The sequence below is a fragment of the Triturus cristatus genome, chromosome 9 (genome assembly GCF_964204655.1).
Source record: "Triturus cristatus chromosome 9, aTriCri1.1, whole genome shotgun sequence".
Classification (NCBI taxonomy): Eukaryota; Metazoa; Chordata; class Amphibia; order Caudata; family Salamandridae; genus Triturus; species Triturus cristatus.
The window spans coordinates 1,145,790,654-1,145,818,303 of record NC_140592.1 but is presented as its reverse complement, the minus strand read 5'-3'; the positions used below and the strand labels follow the sequence as shown (position 1 = coordinate 1,145,818,303).

Genomic DNA, 27,650 nt, shown 5'->3' with positions numbered 1-27,650 from the left:
CGCGAACAAGCAATTCCGCGTGTTCGCGGAACTTTCTGCATGTTCACGGAGATTTTTTACCGTTTCGCAGAGATTTGCGTATCGCGATTACGCAAATTCCGCCCACCCCTAGAAAGGAATCCCTTTAAGGATGAATGCCCTCACTCACCCGAAGGTGACATGCTTCATCATTTAGGCTTTCTCCTCTCAGTGGGAAAACCTAGTCCCACTGAGGGCTACAACCACCGCACTGAGAAGTGGGAGCTCAGGGATGTTTTTGTTTAAGATTTTAGGATACTCAGATCCCAAAGATGAGCACTAATGTGAGAAGAGGGCGCAGCGCAAAGAAATTCAAAAGTGTGTGAAGTGTGAACTAAAACTGGCTAGCGCTATTGAAAAAATGATTTTTATTGACTCATTAGCCCTGCCAGAGATAAAAAACAGTGCAAAGCAGTTACTATTGAAAACTGCTAGATGACAAGGGTCAACATGTTTCAGCCAATGACCATCTCAAAAGTATGTGTGGCTTTCATCAGGACCAAAAAACAAAGCTGCTGCTAGAAAGTGTTACACACGTGCAAATAAAGTTTGAAAAAAAGACCAAACCAGTTAATGCTTTAGCGGATACAATCTCGCTGGAACTTGTCTGAAAATAAGAAGACACATATAGAAAAAGTAAATCTCCAAAACTCATTAGTTAACAGTCAAGTCTGAAACACTGGTATATGTGGCTCAAACATAGTACTTATGTCCAAACTGTTAGAAAGCTCTAGTAAAAAGACTCACCCAATCTGTGGGACAAGTGAGCCCACCTCAACCTGGTTACAACTCAGGAAAGGGAGCCCCGCTCTGTGAAAATAAGCAAGTGTAACCTAATCAGTATAATTTACTTGCTCAATAGTGCCATGAAAAGTGAAGAATATCAGTAATGTCCAACATACTAAAACGGACTCAAAACGACATAGAGTGTTATAACGATGTCACTCCCCTTACATCCTGGAAGTGTATGTACATAAACCACTTGTTAAGATTTTACAAAAGTGGTCAAGGACGAGGAAAGTCAAGTGTCTGAAAATTACGAACTCATGTTCAAGCCAAGAATCTATACACCAAAAGACTACACCATGACCAAACACAGCGACAATTATCAATAACTTAAACCGAATCATCAAGCAGAAACTCACTAAAATGCATATCAACACACTCACCTCTCCGTCGGTACTCCGTCGATGTACAGAGATTGCAACCGGAGGAACCGGCGGGGTGGGAAAAGTGAGAATAAATACCCAAACACTGATGGCTCCGAATGGAGAAATGAGGACCCCATAGGTGTCTATCCTGACTGCCTGCATTCGTGAAGGGACATAAGGACCCCATAGTCGTCTTGCTGTAATGCCTGTCTCTGGCAGGACGCTGGTGACTTAAAGCAGTGTACGGCAAAGCGCATGCGCACTAGGATGCATTTGTACCATAGAGTTTTGTTAGCGAAGCCCGACTAGAGACAGCAATGATTGTTTATCTGTAGCCTAGCAACGAGAACATATGTTTTTTTCAGAAGACGATACAAACCGGAACACAAGCTTTATTAGTCAATGGGCACAACCAAATTGCTGAATGTTTAAGCAAATCGATTTGTGCATAATTACTGAAGGCCCAGTATTAACAAAGTACAAAACCCAATTGACACAAAAATGTGTAAAAAACGCTGAGAAGGCATGTGTCGTATTTCACCACAAGTACAGGATTCAGTAAATAATAGTGCCAAAGTTGACTCTACAAGTAAACAAACAATAGCTCCACAGTATAATCTCAGGAAGGATCTACATATACCCAGTTGTTTTACGTATTTACTGTGGGAATGTTATAATATCAAATTATTTGTTGGAATTGCTAAAGGCAATTCTCATAGATGGTATAAGGTCATAGAGACAACCAAGGAATATCCTCGTTCAAACCTATGTTGTCACTTTTTAAGCGGAACACCCACCGCTGTTCTCTTCTGAAGAGAAATTTTGAAATATCTGTGATATGCTGGGGAATGAGAGGCTGCTCCAAAATGGTCCACGACAAATCATCTGCCTGATGATTAAAATCCAGGAAGTGGTTTGTCATTTTAGTAGCCCTCCTCTTGCACCGAATGGTGCTCTTGTGTTCAAGGATTCTGGTTTTGACCTTGCGTGTAGTCATGCCCACATACTGCATGGAACAGGGGCACGTGATGAGATAAATTACATTGTCGCTATTACAATTAGTGTGTTTTTGTAACAGCCAAGGTCTACCAGTGCCAATATCCACTTGTGTCATGTGTGAAGTCTGTGGACAAGCCGCACATGAACCGCATGGGTAATGTCCTTTCACCGGTGGTAAACCCCATAATGGCTGTTGTTCACTTGTATTGTGCAAGATTCTCGGTCTGGTGTGTACAATGTGGTCTTTAATGTTGGCACTCCTTTTAAAAGCAAAAAGTGGAGGTTCTGAGGCCTCAGTACCAATGTTCAGGATTTTCCAGTGTTTGAGGATACTGCTCTTGATTTTGTTAGAGTAAGTATTGTAAGTGTTCACACAGGTGAGTCTATCAGAAGGTTCTTTGGGGCTGGGCAAATCAATCAGAGCGAGAATCTTGCACAATACAAGTGAACAACAGCCATTATGGGGTTTACCACCGGTGAAAGGACATTACCCATGCGGTTCATGTGCGGCTTGTCCACAGACTTCACACATGACACAAGTGGATATTGGCACTGGTAGACCTTGGCTGTTACAAAAACACACTAATTGTAATAGCGACAATGTAATTTATCTCATCACGTGCCCCTGTTCCATGCAGTATGTGGGCATGACTACACGCAAGGTCAAAACCAGAATCCTTGAACACAAGAGCACCATTCGGTGCAAGAGGAGGGCTACTAAAATGACAAACCACTTCCTGGATTTTAATCATCAGGCAGATGATTTGTCGTGGACCATTTTGGAGCAGCCTCTCATTCCCCAGCATATCACAGATATTTCAAAATTTCTCTTCAGAAGAGAACAGCGGTGGGTGTTCCGCTTAAAAAGTGACAACATAGGTTTGAACGAGGATATTCCTTGGTTGTCTCTATGACCTTATACCATCTATGAGAATTGCCTTTAGCAATTCCAACAAATAATTTGATATTATAACATTCCCACAGTAAAAACGTAAAACAACTGGGTATATGTAGATCCTTCCTGAGATTATACTGTGGAGCTATTGTTTGTTTACTTGTAGAGTCAACTTTGGCACTATTATTTACTGAATCCTGTACTTGTGGTGAAATACGACACATGCCTTCTCAGCGTTTTTTACACATTTTTGTGTCAATTGGGTTTTGTACTTTGTTAATACTGGGCCTTCAGTAATTATGCACAAATCGATTTGCTTAAACATTCAGCAATTTGGTTGTGCCCATTGACTAATAAAGCTTGTGTTCCGGTTTGTATCGTCTTCTGAAAAAACCATATGTTCTCGTTGCTAGGCTACAGATAAACAATCATTGCTGTCTCTGGTCGGGCTTCGCTAACAAAACTCTATGGTACAAATGCATCCTAGTGCGCATGCGCTTTGCCGTACACTGCTTTAAGTCACCAGCGTCCTGCCAGAGACAGGCATTACAGCAAGACGACTATGGGGTCCTTATGTCCCTTCACGAATGCAGGCAGTCAGGATAGACACCTATGGGGTCCTCATTTCTCCATTCGGAGCCATCAGTGTTTGGGTATTTATTCTCACTTTTCCCACCCCGCCGGTTCCTCCGGTTGCAATCTCTGTACATCGACGGAGTACCGACGGAGAGGTGAGTGTGTTGATATGCATTTTAGTGAGTTTCTGCTTGATGATTCGGTTTAAGTTATTGATAATTATCGCTGTGTTTGGTCATGGTGTAGTCTTTTGGTGTATAGATTCTTGGCTTGAACATGAGTTCGTAATTTTCAGACACTTGACTTTCCTCGTCCTTGACCACTTTTGTAAAATCTTAACAAGTGGTTTATGTACATACACTTCCAGGATGTAAGGGGAGTGACATCGTTATAACACTCTATGTCGTTTTGAGTCCGTTTTAGTCTGTTGGACATTACTGATATTCTTCACTTTTCATGGCACTATTGAGCAAGTAAATTATACTGATTAGGTTACACTTGCTTATTTTCACAGAGCAGGGCTCCCTTTCCTGAGTTGTAACCAGGTTGAGGTGGGCTCACTTGTCCCACAGATTGGGTGAGTCTTTTTACTAGAGCTTTCTAACAGTTTGGACATAAGTACTATGTTTGAGCCACATATACCAGTGTTTCAGACTTGACTGTTAACTAATGAGTTTTGGAGATTTACTTTTTCTATATGTGTCTTCTTATTTTCAGACAAGTTCCAGCGAGATTGTATCCGCTAAAGCATTAACTGGTTTGGTCTTTTTTTCAAACTTTATTTGCACGTGTGTAACACTTTCTAGCAGCAGCTTTGTTTTTTGGTCCTGATGAAAGCCACACATACTTTTGAGATGGTCATTGGCTGAAACATGTTGACCCTTGTCATCTAGCAGTTTTCAATAGTAACTGCTTTGCACTGTTTTTTATCTCTGGCAGGGCTAATGAGTCAATAAAAATCATTTTTTCAATAGCGCTAGCCAGTTTTAGTTCACACTTCACACACTTTTGAATTTCTTTGCGCTGCGCCCTCTTCTCACATTAGTGCTCATCTTTGGGATCTGAGTATCCTAAAATCTTAAACAAAAACATCCCTGAGCTCCCACTTCTCAGTGCGGTGGTTGTAGCCCTCAGTGGGACTAGGTTTTCCCACTGAGAGGAGAACGCCTAAATGATGAAGCATGTCACCTTCGGGTGAGTGAGGGCATTCATCCTTAAAGGGATTCCTTTCCTTTCTGATTTGTTCACTGTCATTTTAGACACAGCTTGACTATAGTATCTCTCCTTTCATGCTCTAGTTCTAAAGTTGCTCAGACCCGAGAGTTTATGTTTGTGTGTTGCATATTACGTATTAGGGGAATGAAACTTCTCGCAGGTCTTTAAATCTGTTCCCTTGGACCCCCCTTATCCATTTTGTGTGTTATACTAAATCATCTTCTACCTCTTCGTCGACAACGAAAAAGAAGAAACATTCGTCAACGGACGCCTCTTCTTCAATGGGATCCTCCAAACATCTATTGGTTCCGTCGATGCTTACCTCTTTTACGCCTGCCTCGTCGACGCCTGTCCCATCGACAGGCTTCGTCGACGGTTGCTTCGTCGACGGTGGCTTCGTCGATGGTCACTTCATCGATAGTGGCTTCATCGACGGTGGCTTTGTCGACGGTGACTTTGTCGGCAGTGACTTCGTCGACGATGGCGAAGTCTTTAGAAATGGAGGAGCATGTATGTCTTTCGTCGACAGCTGCAGCTTCATCAGCGAAATCTTTGGCATCACCTCCCGGTTTAATGCCTCTAGTGCCTTTGAAGCCTTCTGCAACTCTTTTGCCGCCTTCAGAACCAGAAAAGGTCTCTTTGCTTCAACGAAGACAGTCTTCAATGGACCTTTTATTTCCAATACAAGCTTCTCCTAATCTTCCAGTGCAACTATTTGATTTTGGGGCGGATGAGGAAGATTCTGATGAGGATGATAGATTTCGAGCTGCTCGTAGTCCTTCTGAGCTCCTCATTAAGTGCCAGGACATCGATGATGAACAAGAGTATGACTATTACTCAGAGCCAAATATTCAATATCAGTCTGAAAATTCGGCTGCACAGATGCCTTTGTCACTCATTTCTAATTTACAACATATGTCGGATGACTACTACCGCCGCTTTCCTCCTTCAGAGCCGGCTTCTTCGATTCATAAGAAACACCTATTCCTCCGTCTTCTTCAATTATTGAGCCCCCCGCTCCTGCTTCTCCGGTGGCATCAACTGCTCTAAATATAGAGGACACACATACAACTGATGAGGATAGAGAAGAAGGGGAGTTAGATGATAGATCCCTGCTTACTGAGTGGGACAATTACCAGATCCAGACTCAGTCGCCTACCACTCCTACTCCTGTTGACTCTCCACCTGTGGATATAGGTGGATTTTATGTCCTAATGAACAGAACAGCCAAAAGATTTCATCTCCCTATGGTCTCAAAGGATGAGGATTTTTTTTTATACAATTTCAAAAGTCAGCCACAGAAACAGGTTCAGGCTATACCTATAATTGATTTCATCTGGCAGGAGGGTTTGAAAGTCATGAAGACCCCTGCCTCCATCCCTGCAGTCCTGCCACGCTTGGATAAAAAATACAAAGCACCAGACAATTCGCCAGCCTGTTTGATTGGTCAACCAAAGCCGGATCGGTTATTTCTCAAGCGGCTCAACGTCGTGCCAGGAAACCCTCCTCTCCTTTGTCGGCTCCTCCGGATCGAGAGGGCAGACGCCTTGATGCTATTGGGAAAAACATTTCCACCATGATGGCAACTACTGTCTGGGCGGCTAATTCCCTTGCCATACTAGGCCGCTATGATAGGCAAATGTGGTCGAACATTTCTCCTTTCATTGATATGTTGCCTGAAGACTCTAAATCAGAAGCTTTATAGATCCTCCAGGAGGGTGAGAGGATATCTGCCGAGATCATACACTGCGCAGTGGATGTCTCTTTCACAGGTTTTCGCCAACTGGCAGGAGCAGCAGTCCTGCAAAGGCAGGGCTGGTTAAGAGCTACTTCCTTTCGCCAAGAAGTGCAAACTAAGATTATTGATATGACTTTCGACGGCGAATCACTTTTCGGTAAACACATAGACGACGCCCTCCAAGCAATTTAGAAAGATACTGACACGGCACGTGCTCTTGGCACGTTACAATTTAAGAAACAGCCTTTTCGTGGTGCAAGGGGTCATGGTTCCTCCTATTCCTTTCGAGGAGGCTACAATCAGAACAGTCAAAACCAATCTTATCAGGGACAACAACGTTACTCTTCCTCCAAGCAACAGCAGTCATATCGTCAACCACCAGTTGCCACTTAAATGTAAATTGATACTTGTATAGCGCACTACTCACCCGCAAGGGTCTCAAGGCGCTTGTACGAATACCGCTGTGGAACCCATCCTGGCTTTCCCTGTGAGGTGTCCACTCCTGGGCACCCCCAAGGTGGAGGCCAGGCATCCTTAGCGTTGTGGGGGCCGTTGTGAAGATTAAGCAAGCTATTGCCCAGAGTTGCAGAGTGGGACTCCATGATTGGAATAGGCACCGAGGTGAGAATTGTCAGGTCCGTGGAATTTTGAGCCCAAGACCCGCCGAGGCAGGGAATTGAACCCCGGTCCCGGGCCCGAGCTCTGCATCAGGGTCTGCCACTCTAACCATTGAGCCACACTTCTCCACTACCATTGAGCCACACTTCTCCACTTATAAACAGTACAGAGGAAAATCTTCGTACAGAGGCAGAGATTCCTCAAAACAGCAGTGACAGCCACCACCTGCCGACCACTCTACCCATCAACCCAACCAAAGTTGGAGGTTGAATATCTCATTTCTTCTCCAACTGGTCTGCCATCACAAAACATCGATGGGTTTTGCACACAGTGTCCAGAGGACACACCCTAGAATTTGTAAACTTTCCCCCAAATTCTCCTCCCAGAGAGCTACCTCCTGCCCATCTGAAAGAACTCTTATGCCAAATCAAAGTCATGTTACAAAAAGGAGCGCTTGAAGTGGTTCCAAAATTACAAAGGGGTGCAGGTTTTTATTCAAGGTTCTTCCTCTTCAAGAAAAAATCGGGGGACTGGCGCCCCATCCTGGACCTTCGTTCCCTCAATAAGTTCTTCAAAAAGCAATCATTTTGCATGTTGTCTCTCCAAGAAGTACTTCAATTCCTATCTCAAGGAGATTACATGGCAACACTGGCTCTTCAAGATGCCTATTTTCCTGTCCCCGTCCTACCCAGACACAGAAAATTCCTGCGTTTCAGAGTCGCTGGCAGACACTTCCAATTCAAAGTCCTTCCCTTTCGCCTTCGCTCTGCGCCCCGAGTGTTCACCAAGGTTTTAGCACCGGTGGCGGCACACCTTCGTCAAGCAGGTGTCCAAATATTTCCTTACCTCAACGACTAACTGATAAAGGTGCAATTGTTTACAGTTGCAACAAGACACACTCAAGCATGCCGGTTTCTGTTTCAGTCACTGGGCTTGTCCATAAATCTGGAGAGGTCGCACTTCAACCCCTCTCAAATTCAGACTTTCTTGGGAGCCATGATAATTACTCAGACGGCAAAGGCATATGTATCAAACGAAAGGCAAGAACGAATTTCCAAACTGGCATCTCTCCTACGTGCAAGAAGGTCTGTTGCTGTTCGACAGTTCAAGTCGCTCCTAGGGATGCTATCTTCCTGCATCCCCTAATTCCCAACTGTCGTCTCAAGATGAGGCCCTTGCAGGGGGAAATCGACAAACAATGGCAACAGGTCTCAGGGTCCTTCGACGATGTAATCGTCATCACATCTCGAAATTCAGAAAGCGTTGCTATGGTGGACTCACAGGACAAACATATCAGCAGGCCGCTCCTTCTTAGCGGACGCTCCAAGTCTCATCCTTACAACAGACGCTGCCCTCGAGGGATGGGGGCACATCTTCAAGGTCTTACTGTCAAGGGGAAATGGGTTGCTCAGCAACGAAATTGGCACATAAACCTTCTGGAACTTATGGCGATATTCCTGGCGCTAAATTCTTTTCTCACCCTTCTTCAAGGAGCTTCAGTGTTGATCTGGACGGACAACACGACAAGCATGCATTATGTGAACAAACAAGGAGGCACAAGGTCCACTTTGCTGTCCCTACAAGCCCAACAGATTTGGAACTGGGCGATTCAACATCAAATAACTTTAACAGCAGTTCATGTTCCGGGAGTGTCCAACATTTTAACAAACTCCCTGAGCAGGTCAATCTCGTCCAACCACGAGTGGGAACTTCATCAGCCGATGCTGGACCCGATCTTTCAGCTGTGTGGAAGGCCCAATCTGGATTTATTTGCGACCAGTCGTAACCGCAAATGCCCATTTTACGCAAGCTGGCTTCCCCAACCAGGGTCGTGTGGGAATGCCTTTTTGATGAACTGGTCAAAGATTTATGCTTACGCTTTTCCACCGATTCCTCTAGTCCCAAGGGTGCTACGTAAAATACGAAGGGAGCCATGTCGCATTCTTCTCATAGCCCCCAGATGGCCTTGTTAGATTTGGTTTTCAGATCTACTCCTTCTGTCGGAGGGCGATCCGATTGTGCTACGTGTGAGAAGTTGGCCTGATGTATGATGTCACTAGTTATAGTGTACACCTTATATCAGTCCAAATACCCTTATGGTGATTGGTTGTAAAGTCAACCTTATAGACCAGCTATCCTAGTGGTAGCATGGACAAGAGCAGTCTTAGGCTAAACTCTGAATGGCATGTGAAGCCAGCTGTGATACCATATATAATCCCTTGAATACCAAATGAAAGGACACCACAACAGATATATATATAAAATAAAGTGTATTTATTCTAAGCAAACCCTCAGCACTCTTTATGAGTTTAGAGGTAAGTACAACACAGTCTTATTAATGCATACAGTAAGTCACACAGGTAAGTAATACAGTTAGGCCCTAGGGGCCACGCAAACCATATACTAAATAAGTGGTATAAGAACCACTGTCACGGAAATAGAATAGGCCTAGGCCTAGGGAATCGCTGGGGCTACACTACACTAGCGTTAGTTAGGAAGTCGGAGGCCCACGGGATTCGTGTGCAGAGTGGAAACACTCACGCGTAATGCGTAAAAGTCAATAGCAATGTTACAGTTTAGAAATAGATAGATTTAGGACACTTCCGGAGTAGCTAGGAAGTTGAGACTTGAAAACTAGACACTAGGATAGTCACTATCCTGATGAGCACCGGAGTACCCAAGTTACCTAGCCCACAGGCTGCGGGTGCATAGGGGTGAAGATGCGTCGTTTTCGTCGTCGACTCCTATGGATGCCTGAAGAAAGATGCTGACAGGCAGTCAGGGGGGAGTGTCCGGTGGATCCCAAGGCTGGGATCAAGAAGAGAAGAAACCTGCAAGCAGAGGGGACAGAGTCAAGGTCACTAGCCAGTGACCACGTGGAACCAGGAAGGAACCAGGCGATGTCGTGAAGAGTTGCAGGTGAAGGTGAAGCTTGTCGCTGCAGCCAGGAGGACCAGGAAGCGTCGAGGACGACCAGGACCAGGAGGCGAGCTGTCCCACGAAGGCTCTTGCTGTCGGCGGCGTCGAAGTTGGACTAGGACTCACCAAGCCTTGGCAAGCGGAACCCACGAAGAACAAAGGACTTGCTTCTGGTGCAGACCAGGAAGGTCTGGGGTGCTTCTTCTTTGCAGAGAAGCGGGAGCCAGTCTGGAGGAGCCAAACCAGCGCAGAAGATTTCAGGGAGCGTCGTCACAAAGGCCACTAGCCAGCGGGCAAGCAACCGGACAGACGCGGCAAGCAGGAAAATGCTGAAGGGCCCCACGCAGGACTCGTGGAGTGTGGGGGGGCTGGTCTTCGGTGCAGATGGTGCTTGGGGTTGGGGCTTCTCAATCCCCGGTGCACAACTTCGAGGGTACCTCAGAAGCTGCGCTGTAAGTTACTAGCCACTTTTCCCAGGTAGCCGGTCCCACGTCGCTCGTCGCCTCCACGGATCTCAGCTCTGCTGCCGATGTGGATGAGGGTCGGAGAAGTCTGGAAATCAAGGCTCTGGTCGGGCTCTGCAGTCGGTTCCTCGTCGAACGTTTCACAAAGCAAAGGGTAGTCTCTTGATGGTGCCTGTTTGCACAGGGTAGCCACTCCTTGGCTACAAGGGAGATTCTTCAGTCTTCTTCTTTCGTCGAATGTCGAAGGTCCAGAGTTTCTGTTCAGTTTTGCAGGTTCAGGATAATCTAAAATCTTGAGGCCCAACTCCCACTCTTATACTAATCTGGGGGGCTGGGATACCTGCTAGGTCACGCCTTATGGGTGGGACCTGGGAGGGGGTGGTTACACCCACTTCCCTTTGTCCAGTTTCGCGCCAGAGCTGGGGCTGGAGTGCCCCAGCGCCGGTTTGAACTGGACTATGCAAGGAACACCTTGTGTGCCCCAGGCATGTCTCATTCCTTTCAGCCCACCCTGCCCCAATACACTAAAGGCTGTCTGGGGAGGTGCTAGCACCTCCCCAAGCAGGAAACCTATTGTCCAGGCCTCCCTGGCTGGGATCACTCCCAGCTGCAGGAGGTCAGACTTGTGTCGTGGCAGCAGCATCCATTTTGTGATGCTGAGGCTTTGGTCAGAGGCTAACAGTTGAAGTATGATTTTAACATGTCTTTCCCTCTAGAAGGGGGGAATAATATTCTCATGTCCAGAAATGGTATGGGGGTATTATTCCAAAGTGTTAGACACCTTACACGACATGTTTTGATAAAGCCAAACCATAGTTACCATAACCGTTTAAGATTATAAGGCACTTTAAGAGTATATGGTAGGCTATATCATAGAACAGCTATAAGGACATGGTTCCGAAAGCTGCAGACAGGCTCAGCTCATGCTAGAGCACCATCTCACATGTTACCAAGCACTCTGCCTCCAGGATTTTTAAGGCCTGCCATAGGAGTGACTGATAGGTACACATGTGTCTATATATAAGGGCAGATATAGGCATACTATATCTAAGCAAGGGGTGATTACACAACCTTGCCCCAGCTGAGTGATCAGCCAGTTGTGTCTGATTGGAAGGCCAGACCAGGGGTGGCATAATACATGCTGCTGCCCCTGGGAGGCCTAGGGTACACCTATGCCCTGGGTACCTAGGGTACACTATACAGGGTCCAATAAGGTGATCCTTACCAATTGGGTATGTACCTAGGGTACATGGAGTCCATTTTACAGAGAGAGCAGACAGCCTGAGACCCTGAATGGCAGGATCTCAGGCCAACTAAGTCGAAAAACCAGCTAGACACTAGGCAAAAAGTTGGGGGTAACCATAGTCAGATATCCACCTTCCTACACAACCCCCCCCCAAACGAAAGGAGATAAGGCTGGCCTTGACAAGGTAAGCCTCTATTGCCTGAGTGGCCATATAAGGAAGAACCAGCACTGGCATGGTTACCCCCTGTCTCATGGTCCACTAAGCAATCCCTCATCCTAAAGATATCATAGGGTCTCCACCATAGGGAATCTCTACCTTTGGTGTGTCTTTGCAAAGTAAAAGGCTGGTGTTGAGATGGAGTACTGAAGTGAGTGTCCCCAAAGTGAGGCCTCAGCTTCCTCCAATCATCCTCCACCATGGATGCCTTTCTTTCTCTAACTGAGTTGCACTGTGCTCTCAGGGTCAGCCTCTGGCTACCTAAAGCTGGAGGCTGGGTCCCTTTTGTGGGCTTACTGGGGGGACAGGTCAGGTTTGGGGCCCTAAGGTCCCATGTTTGCCTGTGCCCAACAGAATCCCTCTGGGGGAGGTCCCTAACTACCTGTGAAGGGGATCCCTCAGGAATGTTTTTACCCATCACCTGGCTAGGGCAACTAACCAGGCAATCCTCATTCTTTTGAAGGGGGGGTTCTTGTGGACAGGGGCCCTCTTGGGGTCCACTGGCCTCCCTGACCTCTGCAGCCCTGGGCTGACTGAGGCAGGGTAGAGAGAGGCAGGCTACCTGCACCAGACTGGGTCCCACCTTGGAAGGGGCCACTGACATCAGAGGATCTGCCAGGCCAGGCCTGGCTACCTCTGGGGCAGTTCCTTCACAAGGGGTGAGGTCAGATCCCTGAGGAGGCTGACCTTTTCCTAATGTCTGGGGAGAGGGAGACTTTTGTTCCTCCCCACTACTCTCTGTTTGTGGGGAGTGATCCATAGTTTCAGGCTTCACTACACCTATATCAGTCTGAGTGTGGGCTGAGACCATTACCGCCTTGCCAACCTTTTCAGGAAGGCACTCAGTTTGTGTTTGAGCTGTGACTGTCACAGCTCTGCCAATTTCTACAGGGAAGTCTGTCTGTGCCTGGGCTGTGGCTACCACTGCCCTTCCAACCTTTTCAGGGAGGAAAGCTACTTGGACAGGGGTTGTGACTGGCACAACCCCACTACCCTTTTTGGAAAGGCCAACCATTTTAGAATGGGTGTCTTGTTCAACTCCAGCCCAAGCTGAGAGTTCTAAGTCATTCCCCAGCAAGCAGTCCACAGGCAAGGTTGGAGACACTGCCACCCTTTTAGGGCCAGTGACACCTCCCCAGCTGAGACATACCTTTGCCATGGGATGACTGTTCTGGTTGCCATCAATGTTAGTTACCTGGTATGAGAAACCAGGCAAAAGCTGCTCAGAGGGAACTAGCCTATGGGCCACCATAGTGATGCTAGCTCCAGTGTCTCTGTAGGCCTCAGCTTTTCTACCATTGATGTAGGGTTCCTGTCTGTACCTACCCAAAGTGTTGGGACAGGCAGTGAAGTTGGCAAACCCCATGCCACCATCACAGACAAGAGTAGCTGCTGCAGGGGAATTGGCTAAGCCAGGATCCCCCTGTGTTCCCCAAGAAAACCCAACCAAATTTTTGGGGGCACTCCCACCACCTGGGGGATTACTGCTGACAGTAATAGGTGGTGTGCCAGGAGTAGTTGGAGGAACAGTTTTGTTTTTAGCCTGTGGACAACTGCTGTCAGTTTTCCAATGCCCAGGTGTTTTACACACATGGCAGTAAGGCTTTTTAACTGTGGTAGAGGAGGGAGCTTGGGACCCACCACCCTGTGTGGAGTTTTGGGGCCCTGAGGAAGATTTCTCTTTTGCTTTATCCCCACCCTTCTCTTGAGGTTTGGTGGTATCTTTCTTTTGGTCACCACCCTGATTTTTAGGCCTAATCCTGGTCCTGACCCATTTATCTGCCCTCTTTCCCAATTCTTGGGGAGAGGTCAAATCTGAGTCTACCAGGTGTTGATGGAGAAGCTGGTTCTGACAATTACTAAGGATCTGCTCCCTCATAATCAAGTTGTACAATCCTGTATAGTCCTGCACCTTGCTGCCAGTTAACCAACCTTCCAAAGCCTTAGTGGCACAATCCACAAAATCAGACCAGTCCTGTGTCTGTGTCTTCTGGGTGTCTCTGAACAACAACCTATATTGCTCAGTGGTTCAGCCAAACCCATCTATCAGAGCACTCTTCAGGACTTTGTAATTGTTTGCATCCTCATCACTGACTGTGAGGAGCTTGTCTCTACCTTTGTCAGAAAAGGAGAGCCACAAGATAGCTGCCCACTGACTTTGGGGTACCTGCTGTACTTTGCAGGCCCTCTCCAAAGCAGTCATCCATTTGTGGATGTCATCCCCATTCTGATATGGGGGGACTATCTTGCTTAGGTTTCTATGGTCATAAGACCTATCCCTATCTCTAGGAATGTTGCTGCCACCAGTGGGTTCTGACCCACACAATTTTTGCTCTCTAGCCAGAGCAAGCTTCTCCTTGGCAAGGGCAATTTCTTCCCTCTGAATCCTCAGATTAGCTTCCCTCATTCTGGCTTTATGCTCCTTTCTCTCAGGTGAAGTCATTCCCCTGTGAGAGGAAGCATTAGAGATGCTAGAGACATGGGAGTGGATGGATTCCCTTGAAGGGGATCTGTCCCTCCTGCTTCTCTGTGAATGTCTACTTGTGGGTCTGTATGGGGGGATCCCATGCAAACTCCCATGTAAACTTAAGTTAGCCTGGCTAAGTCTCCTTACTTGGCTCTGGCTGTCTACCTCTTCCTCTGAAGTCCCATCTGACTCATCTGTGGTGGGTAGACCCTTATCTACAGCTATGGCACCATCCCTGGCAGCTCTTTCAGCATCATAGGCCTCCAGAAGCTCCACTAGCTGTCTAAGGGTAGGGTTGGAACCCTGTTTTATTCCTCTGGAGGTACACAAATGTCTCATCTCCTGGAATGTTAAGGTATCATACCTAGAGGGGGTCTTCTGCAGACCTGCCCCTCCTGAGAGAGCATCTACTTGATCTCCTCCCAGAGGCATGATCTAGTGAGGGTGTGGTGTGTGCACCTACCTACACTAGTTGTTTCTACTAAACCTCTCTAGTAGTTGTAGTCAGGGTGTGTTATTCCCTTCAACCTACAACTACAAAGTCCAGTAGGACTTAAGTATAATAATCTATGTTATATGTACCTAGACAATATCTGTGTGATCTTTCAATTTAGTATCTCAAGATTACAATGGTATTACAACAGCAAGCTCAGATCCCAACCGCTGCTCACCAATGTGAGAAGTTGGCCTGATGTATGATGTCACTAGTTATAGTGTACACCTTATATCAGTCCAAATACCCTTATGGTGATTGGTTGTAAAGTCAACCTTATAGACCAGCTATCCTAGTGGTAGCATGGACAAGAGCAGTCTTAGGCTAAACTCTGAATGGCATGTGAAGCCAGCTGTGATACCATATATAATCCCTTGAATACCAAATGAAAGGACACCACAACAGATATATATATAAAATAAAGTGTATTTATTCTAAGCAAACCCTCAGCACTCTTTATGAGTTTAGAGGTAAGTACAACACAGTCTTATTAATGCATACAGTAAGTCACACAGGTAAGTAATACAGTTAGGCCCTAGGGGCCACGCAAACCATATACTAAATAAGTGGTATAAGAACCACTGTCACGGAAATAGAATAGGCCTAGGCCTAGGGAATCGCTGGGGCTACACTACACTAGCGTTAGTTAGGAAGTGGGAGGCCCACGGGATTCGTGTGCAGAGTGGAAACACTCACGCGTAATGCGTAAAAGTCAATAGCAATGTTACAGTTTAGAAATAGATAGATTTAGGACACTTCCGGAGTAGCTAGGAAGTTGAGACTTGAAAACTAGACACTAGGATAGTCACTATCCTGATGAGCACCGGAGTACCCAAGTTACCTAGCCCACAGGCTGCGGGTGCATAGGGGTGAAGATGCGTCGTTTTCGTCGTCGACTCCTATGGATGCCTGAAGAAAGATGCTGACAGGCAGTCAGGGGGGAGTGTCCGGTGGATCCCAAGGCTGGGATCAAGAAGAGAAGAAACCTGCAAGCAGAGGGGACAGAGTCAAGGTCACTAGCCAGTGACCACGTGGAACCAGGAAGGAACCAGGCGATGTCGTGAAGAGTTGCAGGTGAAGGTGAAGCTTGTCGCTGCAGCCAGGAGGACCAGGAAGCGTCGAGGACGACCAGGACCAGGAGGCGAGCTGTCCCACGAAGGCTCTTGCTGTCGGCGGCGTCGAAGTTGGACTAGGACTCACCAAGCCTTGGCAAGCGGAACCCACGAAGAACAAAGGACTTGCTTCTGGTGCAGACCAGGAAGGTCTGGGGTGCTTCTTCTTTGCAGAGAAGCGGGAGCCAGTCTGGAGGAGCCAAACCAGCGCAGAAGATTTCAGGGAGCGTCGTCACAAAGGCCACTAGCCAGCGGGCAAGCAACCGGACAGACGCGGCAAGCAGGAAAATGCTGAAGGGCCCCACGCAGGACTCGTGGAGTGTGGGGAGGCTGGTCTTCGGTGCAGATGGTGCTTGGGGTTGGGGCTTCTCAATCCCCGGTGCACAACTTCGAGGGTACCTCAGAAGCTGCGCTGTAAGTTACTAGCCACTTTTCCCAGGTAGCCGGTCCCACGTCGCTCGTCGCCTCCACGGATCTCAGCTCTGCTGCCGATGTGGATGAGGGTCGGAGAAGTCTGGAAATCAAGGCTCTGGTCGGGCTCTGCAGTCGGTTCCTCGTCGAACGTTTCACAAAGCAAAGGGTAGTCTCTTGATGGTGCCTGTTTGCACAGGGTAGCCACTCCTTGGCTACAAGGGAGATTCTTCAGTCTTCTTCTTTCGTCGAATGTCGAAGGTCCAGAGTTTCTGTTCAGTTTTGCAGGTTCAGGATAATCTAAAATCTTGAGGCCCAACTCCCACTCTTATACTAATCTGGGGGGCTGGGATACCTGCTAGGTCACGCCTTATGGGTGGGACCTGGGAGGGGGTGGTTACACCCACTTCCCTTTGTCCAGTTTCGCGCCAGAGCTGGGGCTGGAGTGCCCCAGCGCCGGTTTGAACTGGACTATGCAAGGAACACCTTGTGTGCCCCAGGCATGTCTCATTCCTTTCAGCCCACCCTGCCCCAATACACTAAAGGCTGTCTGGGGAGGTGCTAGCACCTCCCCAAGCAGGAAACCTATTGTCCAGGCCTCCCTGGCTGGGATCACTCCCAGCTGCAGGAGGTCAGACTTGTGTCGTGGCAGCAGCATCCATTTTGTGATGCTGAGGCTTTGGTCAGAGGCTAACAGTTGAAGTATGATTTTAACATGTCTTTCCCTCTAGAAGGGGGGAATAATATTCTCATGTCCAGAAATGGTATGGGGATATTATTCCAAAGTGTTAGACACCTTACACGACATGTTTTGATAAAGCCAAACCATAGTTACCATAACCGTTTAAGATTATAAGGCACTTTAAGAGTATATGGTAGGCTATATCATAGAACAGCTATAAGGACATGGTTCCGAAAGCTGCAGACAGGCTCAGCTCATGCTAGAGCACCATCTCACATGTTACCAAGCACTCTGCCTCCAGGATTGTTAAGGCCTGCCATAGGAGTGACTGATAGGTACACATGTGTCTATATATAAGGGCAGATATAGGCATACTATATCTAAGCAAGGGGTGATTACACAACCTTGCCCCAGCTGAGTGATCAGCCAGTTGTGTCTGATTGGAAGGCCAGACCAGGGGTGGCATAATACATGCTGCAGCCCCTGGGAGGCCTAGGGTACACCTATGCCCTGGGTACCTAGGGTACACTATACAGGGTCCAATAAGGTGATCCTTACCAATTGGGTATGTACCTAGGGTACATGGAGTCCATTTTACAGAGAGAGCAGACAGCCTGAGACCCTGAATGGCAGGATCTCAGGCCAACTAAGTCGAAAAACCAGCTAGACACTAGGCAAAAAGTTGGGGGTAACCATAGTCAGATATCCACCTTCCTACACTACGTCCGATTCCGGATCTTCTGACGACAGACCAAGGTCAAGTCTGCCATCCGGATCCAGCATCTCTGAAATTGGCGGCTTAGCGCCTGAACACTATTAGTTTGCCAACTTAATGATTCCTTCGGATTGCAGGGAGGTCCTTGCTAATGCCAGGGCACCTTCCACTATCAAGACCTACAAACTTAAGTGGAAACGTTTTTTCCTTTGGTGTGCAGCTTCAAATGTTCACCCAGTTCATTCTACGCCAGAACAACTTTTGCCTTTTTTCTTACAATTAGCAAAATCTGGGCTATCTCACGCTACCCTTAAGGTTTTTCTGGCCGCAATTTCAAGGTTTCGACAGGATGATTCCAACTCTCTTTATTCTTCTAGAATAATAGTACAATTCTTCAAGGGTTTATTTCGGATGTTCCCACCAATTCGACGTCCACCTCCGTCTTGGCACTTAAATGTTGTATTGGCTCAACTCATGAAGTCCCCATTCGAACCCATTCATAGGGCTGATCTCAAATTTCTCTCTTGGAAGACTTCATTGCTTCTGGCTCCCACTTCTGCTTGATGAGTCAGCGAAATGCAGGCTTTTACTATTAAACCACCTTTTCTTCAATTCACCAAAGACTCAGTGGTGCTCCGCACCAACCCGGCATTTATCCCAAAAGTGCCTTCTGATTTCCACTTAAATGAGCCGGTCATCTTAAAGACTTTTTTCCCTAATCCACAGTCGCCGGCGGAAAATACTTTACACTCTTTAGATGTTAAAAGGTGTTTAAAATGTTATCTTCAAAAGACAGCCAGTATTCGAAGAACTGATCAACTATTTGTTGCTTACGGCATGATGCGTAAAGGACACCCAGTAACCAAACAGACTATCGCACGATGGATATCTAGTACAATTTCCTTTTGTCATCAACAAGCGGGAAAGACACTTCAAACGACAGTCAAGGCAGACTCTACCACAGCAGTCTCCTCTTCGGCTGCCATTTTTGCCGGTGTCCCTCTTCACCAAATTTGTAGAGCTGCAACATGGTCCAGTGACACGCCTTTACCAAGCCTTACTGTCTGGAGGCTGCAGACAAGGCAGACACAGCCGTGGGGCAAGCAGTGCTACGTAATCTTTTTAAATAAGGTGAGCCTCTGTTTCTTCCCTCCTCCTACACAGAATGTATATATATAATTGTTTTGTATGTTTATATAGATACACATTTAAATACGTATTTGGGTATATATTTATGGTATATAACTTGCTAGGTACAATTCTGGATTTACTGCTATCTACTCTGATTCAAGCATGTGAATCTATGAAAGACACCCCAATACTGGAGAAGAACATAAGTTACTTACCTGTAAACTGTGGTTCTCCAGTATTGGGGTCTTTCATAGATTCACATGCGACCCACCCACCTCCCCTCAGAGGCTCCCATCGTTACTTTACTCTTATGTCACTCTCGTGCTAGAAAATCTGAGGGACTGAGCCTCTGGGGAGAAGGTTCTAGAGGGTGCTGACGTCTGATTGGCTGGAGTTTGGACTATATCTAATGACTTGGACGGGCTAATAAAGTGACAAGGTTTTTCCTATTGATTGCTATGTTACAATACTTCCTATGGATTTCTTTTAGCTATGCTATTGTTATACTACGTGTGTGTGTATATATATATATATATATATATATATATATATATATATATATATATATATATATATATATATATATATATATATATATATATATATATATATATATATATATATATATATGTACGTACGTACGTATATTGCTATTTTATGTACCGTGGGACTCCCACTTCGACGACAGGGAATGATTCAAGCATGTGAATCTATGAAAGACACCAATACTGGAGAACCACAGTTTACAGGTAAGTAACTTATGTTCATCTCATGGCAACCAGTTTGGTGTCCGTTGCTAAGACTCCACAAGTGGTGTCAGTAGACAGCTTCTCATCCAGGGGATACTCATCAATAGTCATGAGCTATGAATAATCCCCGCCCATGTGCGGGATCCCGGAGCATATAGAAAATACATATATATATCCATATATATGCATATGTGAAAACATATACATGCAGCCTAGAATGTTTCCAACATGGCAAAAATGCCGCAATTACATAGGTTTGCAATGTAAGAAAAATACCCTCCTAACCCATTAGGAAAAGAGGACATGCACTGAAAAGTTGTCATACAGCAGTCCTTTATTGCCATAGAAAAACGTGTAATTGCAGGCAGTTGCCAGTAGGCTGCATAGCAGAGCAGTAATGAACAAAGAAAACTGAAACCTTGCCTTTAAGGCCTCCAAAGGTCATGGCACCGTGCCTTTAAGACCTGCCAGGAGACCCTCTGCTCCCATCATGAACCACAGGTGACAGTTAGGTCAGTTCTTTTTTCCGGCTCCTTCTGAGAGGATCCTGGAGTTTTGAGCTCTTCAGTTTTTGACTGAATTTGATTATATTCGATATTTTCTTTGACATTTCTTGATTCATTGAAGTATTTCTGACTGGTTTTCTGACTTTCCTGAATTTTTTCCAGTCAGAATGCCTGCTTTATTTCTGAAATGTCCTTCCTGTGGAAAGAAAATGGCACTGTCAGATCCACACTCAGTGTGTATTGTGTGCCTTCCTTCTTCACACAACCCTGACCAGTGTTATCATTGCCAGAAGTTTTCAAAAAGGACTCTGCGTGACAGAGAACGCATCAAGCTTCATGCCCAGCTGGAGAGGGATAGAAGCCATCAGGTTGGTGGCCATGGAGACATCAGAGACTCCTCTTCCAGCAAGCAACATCGAAAACGGCGGCGTTCCACCTCCCCTGATTCCAGGAAGAAGCAGGTGACAGAATGTTCGCCGTCGAGGTCGCCGTTGAAGAGGCCGAGGTACTCTTCAGCGTCGAGGGACAAATCATCGTCTAGACGTCGAGACCCTCCGCCGCATGCCAGTAAGTCGGCGTCAAGGCACAGCACTTCGGGCTTGAAGGCTGTGGGTCCTGAGAGACCAGTTATTGCCCCGTCAACGTCGAGGCTTCCGTCGACGGCGAGGCATTCTCCGCCACCCTCGAGAGGGTCGGCGTCGAGAGACTCGCCGGCGAAGACCCTGCCGCGAGTGGACAAACTGTCGATGTCGAGAACGTCGTTGCAGTCAAGGCATTTGACGTCGAGGAGATCGACGTCAGGAAGGCGCCATGGGAGGTCGACGTCGAGGTCCCCTCATCGCTGTGGGCGGTCGACGTCGAGGACAAGACCGCGTTCTTACAGCTTATCGCCGCACAGATCTACGACGAAGGTGGCTCAAACCTTGTCGACGTCGAGGCGTTCGGCGTTGACGGATAAAACTGCAGCGGCCTCGGAGGAGGCTCAACGCAAATCGATGTCGAGGTCCCGATCGACGTTGAGAGCCCATTCATTATTCCCAGGGCTGAATATTGCTCAGATTTCTCCAGAGAGATCTCCTAGAGGTGGCGAACAGGAGATTTTCGGACTGTCGTCACGGTGGCTGAAGGACTTTGGAGAGGGAGGCGTCCGCAGGAGTCCAGGCTCAGACTACTCGCAGACATACTCGCCCTCTAGGACCACAAAAGACCCTGAGAGGCGTTCCGGAGAGGCCTTCAAAGTCTCATTCCAAACGACCCAGATCGCATTCCCATCGCCGGTCACGGTCAGAAGGTGGTTGCAGCTCGCGCCACGATCCTGCACATATGAGATGTCGCCGAAGATCATCCTCCTGATCTTCGTCCACTAGGTCTTCTGTCCGGGACTACTCTCCAACCCTTTCTTCTACACCGCCTTCAAGGGTTTCTCCAATAGATGACATTGGGACTTTTACTGACGTACTTGGCAGAGGAGCTAAGAAACTGAATATCAGTTTGTATACTCCTGTGATTCACACTTCAGTCATTTTTGAGACATTGCACCATCGTATGGCTCCCAGGCCTCTGCTACCTCTTTTGACAGGTTTTTTAGAGCCAGCTATGACCACGTTCCTCACTCCTGGCACAGTGGGGTCAGTTCCAACAAGGATTGCACAAAAATATAAAGCTCCAGACCAAGATCCCTTGTTCCTTAGGTCCGATCCTCCGGCAGATTCAGTCATCGTGGCAGCCCCCAGGAAAGCGCACTCTTCAGCCTCATCAGCTTCAGTCCCCCCTGAGAAGGACAGTAAGCAAATGGACTCTTGTGGCAGGAAGATGTGTAGTACGTCTGCATCCACTATGAAAGTTGCTAGTGCGTCAGCCCTCCTAGGGCGTTATGACAGGTCTCTTTGTGACTCCCTGGCTCGATTTACTGACAAGCTTCCCAAAGAAGATTGATAGGACTTTCAAGAGATCCTACAGGATGGTGGTTTGTTAGCAAACCAGGGCATCAGCGCTGCTGCAGATGCATAAGACCTCGCCGCACATGGTTATGCGCACGGCATCTCTTCATGACGCTCAGCATGGCTGCGCCTCACAGGCCTTAAACCTGATGCCCAGAGGAAGATTCTCAACCTGCCTTTCAACGGTTCCTCACTATTCGGATCTCACGCTGATGAGGAAATGACAAAGATGAAGACTGAGCTGGATACGGTCAAAGCAGTTGGACTGGAAAAGAGGAAGGAGTTTCGTAAGCGTTTTCGTCAATACGATAAACGCCCCTTCCAGCAGAAGGTTCGAACCACTCAGTGGTCCTCCCAAAACCAGCAGAGGTCACAATTCCAGCAAAAGCGTCCTGGCAGAGGAAGGGGGGACAACAAACAACAGCAGTCCTCCTCCAAGCAGCCTCCAAAGCAGTGAAGCATTGCTTCCTCCGCGCCCGTTCGCCACTCAGAGTGGGAACCATAACAAGAGACAAATGGGTGCTGAATATTGTGCAGCATGTCTACTTGCTGAGGTTCAAGTCTCCTCCCCCACAGGTGCCTCCACAATTGAAGTGCCTTCCACAACAACACAAGCGTCTGTTGCAAGGCGAGGTGTATACCCTTCTCTCCAAAAAAGCCATAGAAGAGGTTCCTCTCCTCCAGCAAAACCAAGGGGTATACTCACGGTATTTCCTTTTCCAGAAGCGAGGAGTAACCAAAGAGTACAGACCTATCCTCGATTTGCACCTGCTGAACGAATTTATAAGGAAAGAGAATTTTCGGATGCTAGCCCTGCACCAGATATTCCCACATCTTCACCAGAGGGACTGGATGTGTGCCATCGACCTACATTCCTGTGTCATTACTGTGTCAGTGAAGTATCGAAAATTCCTCAGGTTCCAGGTGTCTCAATGGCACTATCAGTACCGAGTTCTTCCCTTCGGGCTCAAATCCGCCCCCAAACATTCTCCAAGTGCATGGCGGTGGTGGCTGCGTTCCTCTGCAAGCGGAAAATCTTCATCTACCCCTACTTAGACGATTGGCTTTTAAAGAGTTCCACACCTTCACTACTCCAGAGCCATCTCACCTACTGCCTTCAACTTCTTCACTCCCTGGGGTTGCAAGTCAACTACAAGAAATCAGTCCTCAATCCAACACAGAAGATACACTACTTGGGCGCTTCCCTGGACACCGCAAGAGCAAGCGTGTGTCCTTCGGAGGAGAGGTTGTCATCAATGCTGATCAAGTGCTGTGCTCTCCTCAGCGCTTTACATCCTACAGCCAGGCAGGTGTCGTCGCTGCTGGGATCGATGACCTCATTCATCTTCATTGTTCTCAATGCCAGACTGCACATGCGGCCTCTGCAGCAGCCCCTCGAAGATCAGTGGATGCAGGGATCAGGCAGTTGGGAAGATCGTGTGTCTCTTCCTCAGGCTGCCAGGGACTCCATCAAATGGTGGATGAAATGATCGCACCTTCTACAAGGGGTCCCTTTTCACCAGGCCATTCCGATCCAGACTATTTTTACGGATGCCTCACTGCAGGGTTGGGGAGCTCACATGGGCCAGCTTCACGTACAGGGTCTCTGGTCCGAGACAGAGCGAAGTAATCACATCAGCTTCCTGGAGCTAAGGGCAGTTCATCTGGCTCTCAAGTCTCTGTACCTGTCTCTCCAGTCCAGTTCCATTCAGATTCAGACAGACAACACAACTACAATGTTCTATCTGAACAAGCAGGGAGGCACCAGGTCAAGGGTCCTGTCTCTAGAGTCCCAGACCATCTGGAAGTGGCTTCTGGCGAGGAATCTCACGATCGTGGCTGTCCATCTTCCAGGAACCTTGAACGTGCAAGCAGATGCCCTCAGCAGAGACTTTGTAGAAGCGCACGATTGGGTACTAAACGACGAAGTCGCTCAGGACATTTTTCTGCATTGGGGAGTGTCAGACATCGACCTGTTCGCAGATGCGGCAAATGCAAAATCCCCGTCTTCGCGTCCAGATTCCCACAACAAGGATCACGGGGAATGCACTTTTGATCAAGTGGTCGCAGACATTGCTGTACGCTTTTCCACCGCTCCCTCTAATCCCGGCTGTCATATAGAAATTTTACAGGACCAACACCAGAATGATCCTGATAGCTCCGGAGTGGCCGTGCCAGTGGTGGTATCCGCATCTTCTACAGCTGTCCGAAGCCCCACACCAGAGGCTGTCCTGCCGTCCGGACCTGCTGGCCAAGAACGAAGGGAGAGTATTTCATCCCAATCTCTCGTCCATGCGATTGACAACATGGCTCCTGAGGTCATCCAGTACGGGCACTTAGACCTCTCAGCGGACTGTATGAGTATTCTCAAGGAAGCAAAGAGGCCCTCCACCAGGAGATCTTATGCTTTCAAGTGGAAGAGATGTAACCTGTGGTGTAAGGACAGCGCTTATGATCCGATCAAGGGTCAGGAGCAAGTGATCCTTCCTTACTTGTTATACTTTGCTAAGTCCGGCCTGCAATATTCTTCCATCAGGGTTCACCTGGCTGCAATAACAGCATACAGGAAGTCTACGAACCAGGGGTAATTCTTTCAAATGCCAGTGGTCAAGGACTTTCTGGAGGGACTCAGGAAGGTTTATCCCCCAGTGAGATCTCCTTCTCCACCTTGGGAACTTAACATTGTTCTTACTAAACTGATGGGTGCTCCTTTCGAGCCTATTCATAAGACATCTTTGCAGCATTTGACCTGGAAGGCTGCTTTTTTGGTAGCAATCACATCAGTCCGCAGGGTGAGCGAGATTCAGGCGCTGTGCTGTAAGGAGCCTTATACGGTGTTTCATGCCAATAGGGTGGTATTACGTACACATCCGAGCTTCCTTCCTAAGGTGGTCTCGGATTTTCACATCAATCAGGTGATTACTCTAACCACCTTCTTTCCTAAACCTTCCACTCCCCCAGAGAGATCGTTACACTCTTTAGATCTCCGGAGAGTATTCAAGGTTTACCTTGCCAGGACTCACACACTTAGGAAATCTGACCGGCTCTTTGTCAACTACGGTTCCACTAACACCAGTCTATCTTCATCTAAAAGATCAATTTCTCGATGGATTGTCTCTTGTATAGCTTTATCCTACCAGTTAGCTAACAAGACTTTACAAGGTAAATCTAAAGCGCACTCTACCAGAGGGAAAGCGTCTACCACAGCTCTCCTTCGCAATGTTCCAATGTCTGAGATCTGTAAGGCAGCTACATGGCGATCGGTGCATACCTTCACACGCCATTACTGTCTAGATTCTGGTGCACAGGCCGATGCCCAGGTTGGGCAGGCCTCTTTGAGTAACTTGTTTGCATGATTGCAAGTTTGAAGGTAATGTTGTTCATATTCTGTATACTCTGTTGCTTGTCTGCGAGGTAGTGGGTATGGGCTTGCTACTCTATTTATAGCTTATGACTATTGATGAGTATCCCCTGGATGAGAAGGATTAGTTACTTTACCTGTAATCCTAGTTCTCATCCAGGGGTATACTCATCAAAGTCATAAGCGACCCTCCCTCCTCCCCGGACGAGCATTACTGGATTTGTTCTATGTTAATTGCTTCCTCTACTCAAGTGTCTCAACACAATGCACCGTCAAAAAGAACTGACCTAACTGTCACCTGTGGTTCATGATGGGAGCAGAGGGTCTCCTGGCAGGTCTAAATGGCACAGTGCCATGACCTTTGGAGGCCTTAAAGGCAAGGTGTCAGTTTTCTTTGTTCATTACTGCTCTGCTATGCAGCCTACTGGCAACTGCCTGCAATTACAAGTTTTTCTATGGCAATAAAGGATTGTTGTATGACAACTTTTCAGTGCATGTCCTCTTTTCCTTATGGGTTAGGAGGGTATTTTTCTTACATTGCAAACCTATGTAATTGCGGCATTTTTGCCATGTTGGAAACATTTTAGGCTGCATGTATATGTTTTCACCTATGCATATATATGGATATATATATGTATTTTCTATATGCTCCGGGATCCTGCACGTGGGCAGGGATTATTCATAGTTTATGACTTTGATGAGTATACCCCTGGATGAGAACTAGGATTAAAGGTAAGCAACTAATCCTTCTCTACTACTGAAGAAAGCTTCTGTATCTTATAAGAATTCAGAATCCCTCCAACCGATGGTATTATGGCTCCAAAAATGTCTCCCACTATTTCACTAATACTTGCACCTCTTTTAACTCTTGGGTGTGTCACTTCATTGGTTTCATCAGATTGACCCACACCATACATTTTTGGAAAAACTATTCTTATGTAGCAGGATACATAACATTTTTTAGGCAGCCTGGAATAGGCATTTTTCCAACAAATGTAATAAATTTCAGGAAACACAGGATCTACACCTCCCAGGAACAATCCAACATTTCCCAATACTTGGAAGATATTATTATTCACTGTAACCAACAAAGTTAATATTAATTTCAGTTTTACGTCTCAATATACATATCTTTCTTTTATGTTGCCAGTCTAAAGCTATAGCAGCTTGGTTTCCTAATGCTTTAAACTCTGGTTCTTTAAGCGCCCAAGATGGAATTTTATTTCTTCGTCTGTCTTCTACTGATTCTACAAATTCCTTCTCTGCCTAGTGTAAAGTACAGGTTAAGTTATGTCTATGTGCATAAGCTGTGTCTGCTTGAAACATTCTCCCATCATTTCTGCTGTTTTAGTATCAGGCACAGGATTTAAGTATTTTCTCCCAGGTATCTCAGAAAAGATTACATCATAATTAGAGTAATAATACTAAAATTGTCTGTTGCCATAAAATAAACTGGTAATACACTGCAAGAAATTCCATAAGTCACAGGAAGGTGGTGAGAGGTCACACCTTCAGATACTGATGTAGGCAGCTGCATGCACACATAACAATCACAAGCATCCATAGTCTCTACATATTTATATAAAGGTTTTGTGAATACAGTCATTGAAAAATCACCAGTGGACAGGTCTCCATGTAGTGGCTTATCGTTTGAAATGCTTAGTTTATTATTTGTTAAAAGGGGTTTAGGCACAGAAGTAGGCTTAACTATTGTCGTATACACATGATGTGGAAGATTCAGAACTATAAGGAACACAACAAGTATTATAGAAAATACGGCAAGTACACATGCACCCATACATTTGCGTTTTGGTGATACCACTTTCGGATCCATTACTTCCCCAGAATCAGACCTTGTAACATCTGATAAATTTGGTTTCAATGTTTTAGTAACGTTGCAGCGCAATCAAAGTTTCAATGTTTTCCAGTCAAGGCCTTTTTAACAAAAAGACGCTTCATGGCACAGTTCATGTTTTCTTTCTAGCCTTATGAATGAATCTCTCAACAACAGCACAGTTATTGCTGGC

General features: G+C 46.7%; 1 protein-coding gene across 1 annotated transcript in view; it reads left to right on the top strand.

The window, feature by feature from the left end:
- The window catches only part of SPTBN5 (spectrin beta, non-erythrocytic 5), a 1,776,766-nt gene that overhangs the window by 558,636 nt on the left and 1,190,480 nt on the right, over window positions 1-27,650 (top strand). The window lies entirely within an intron of this gene.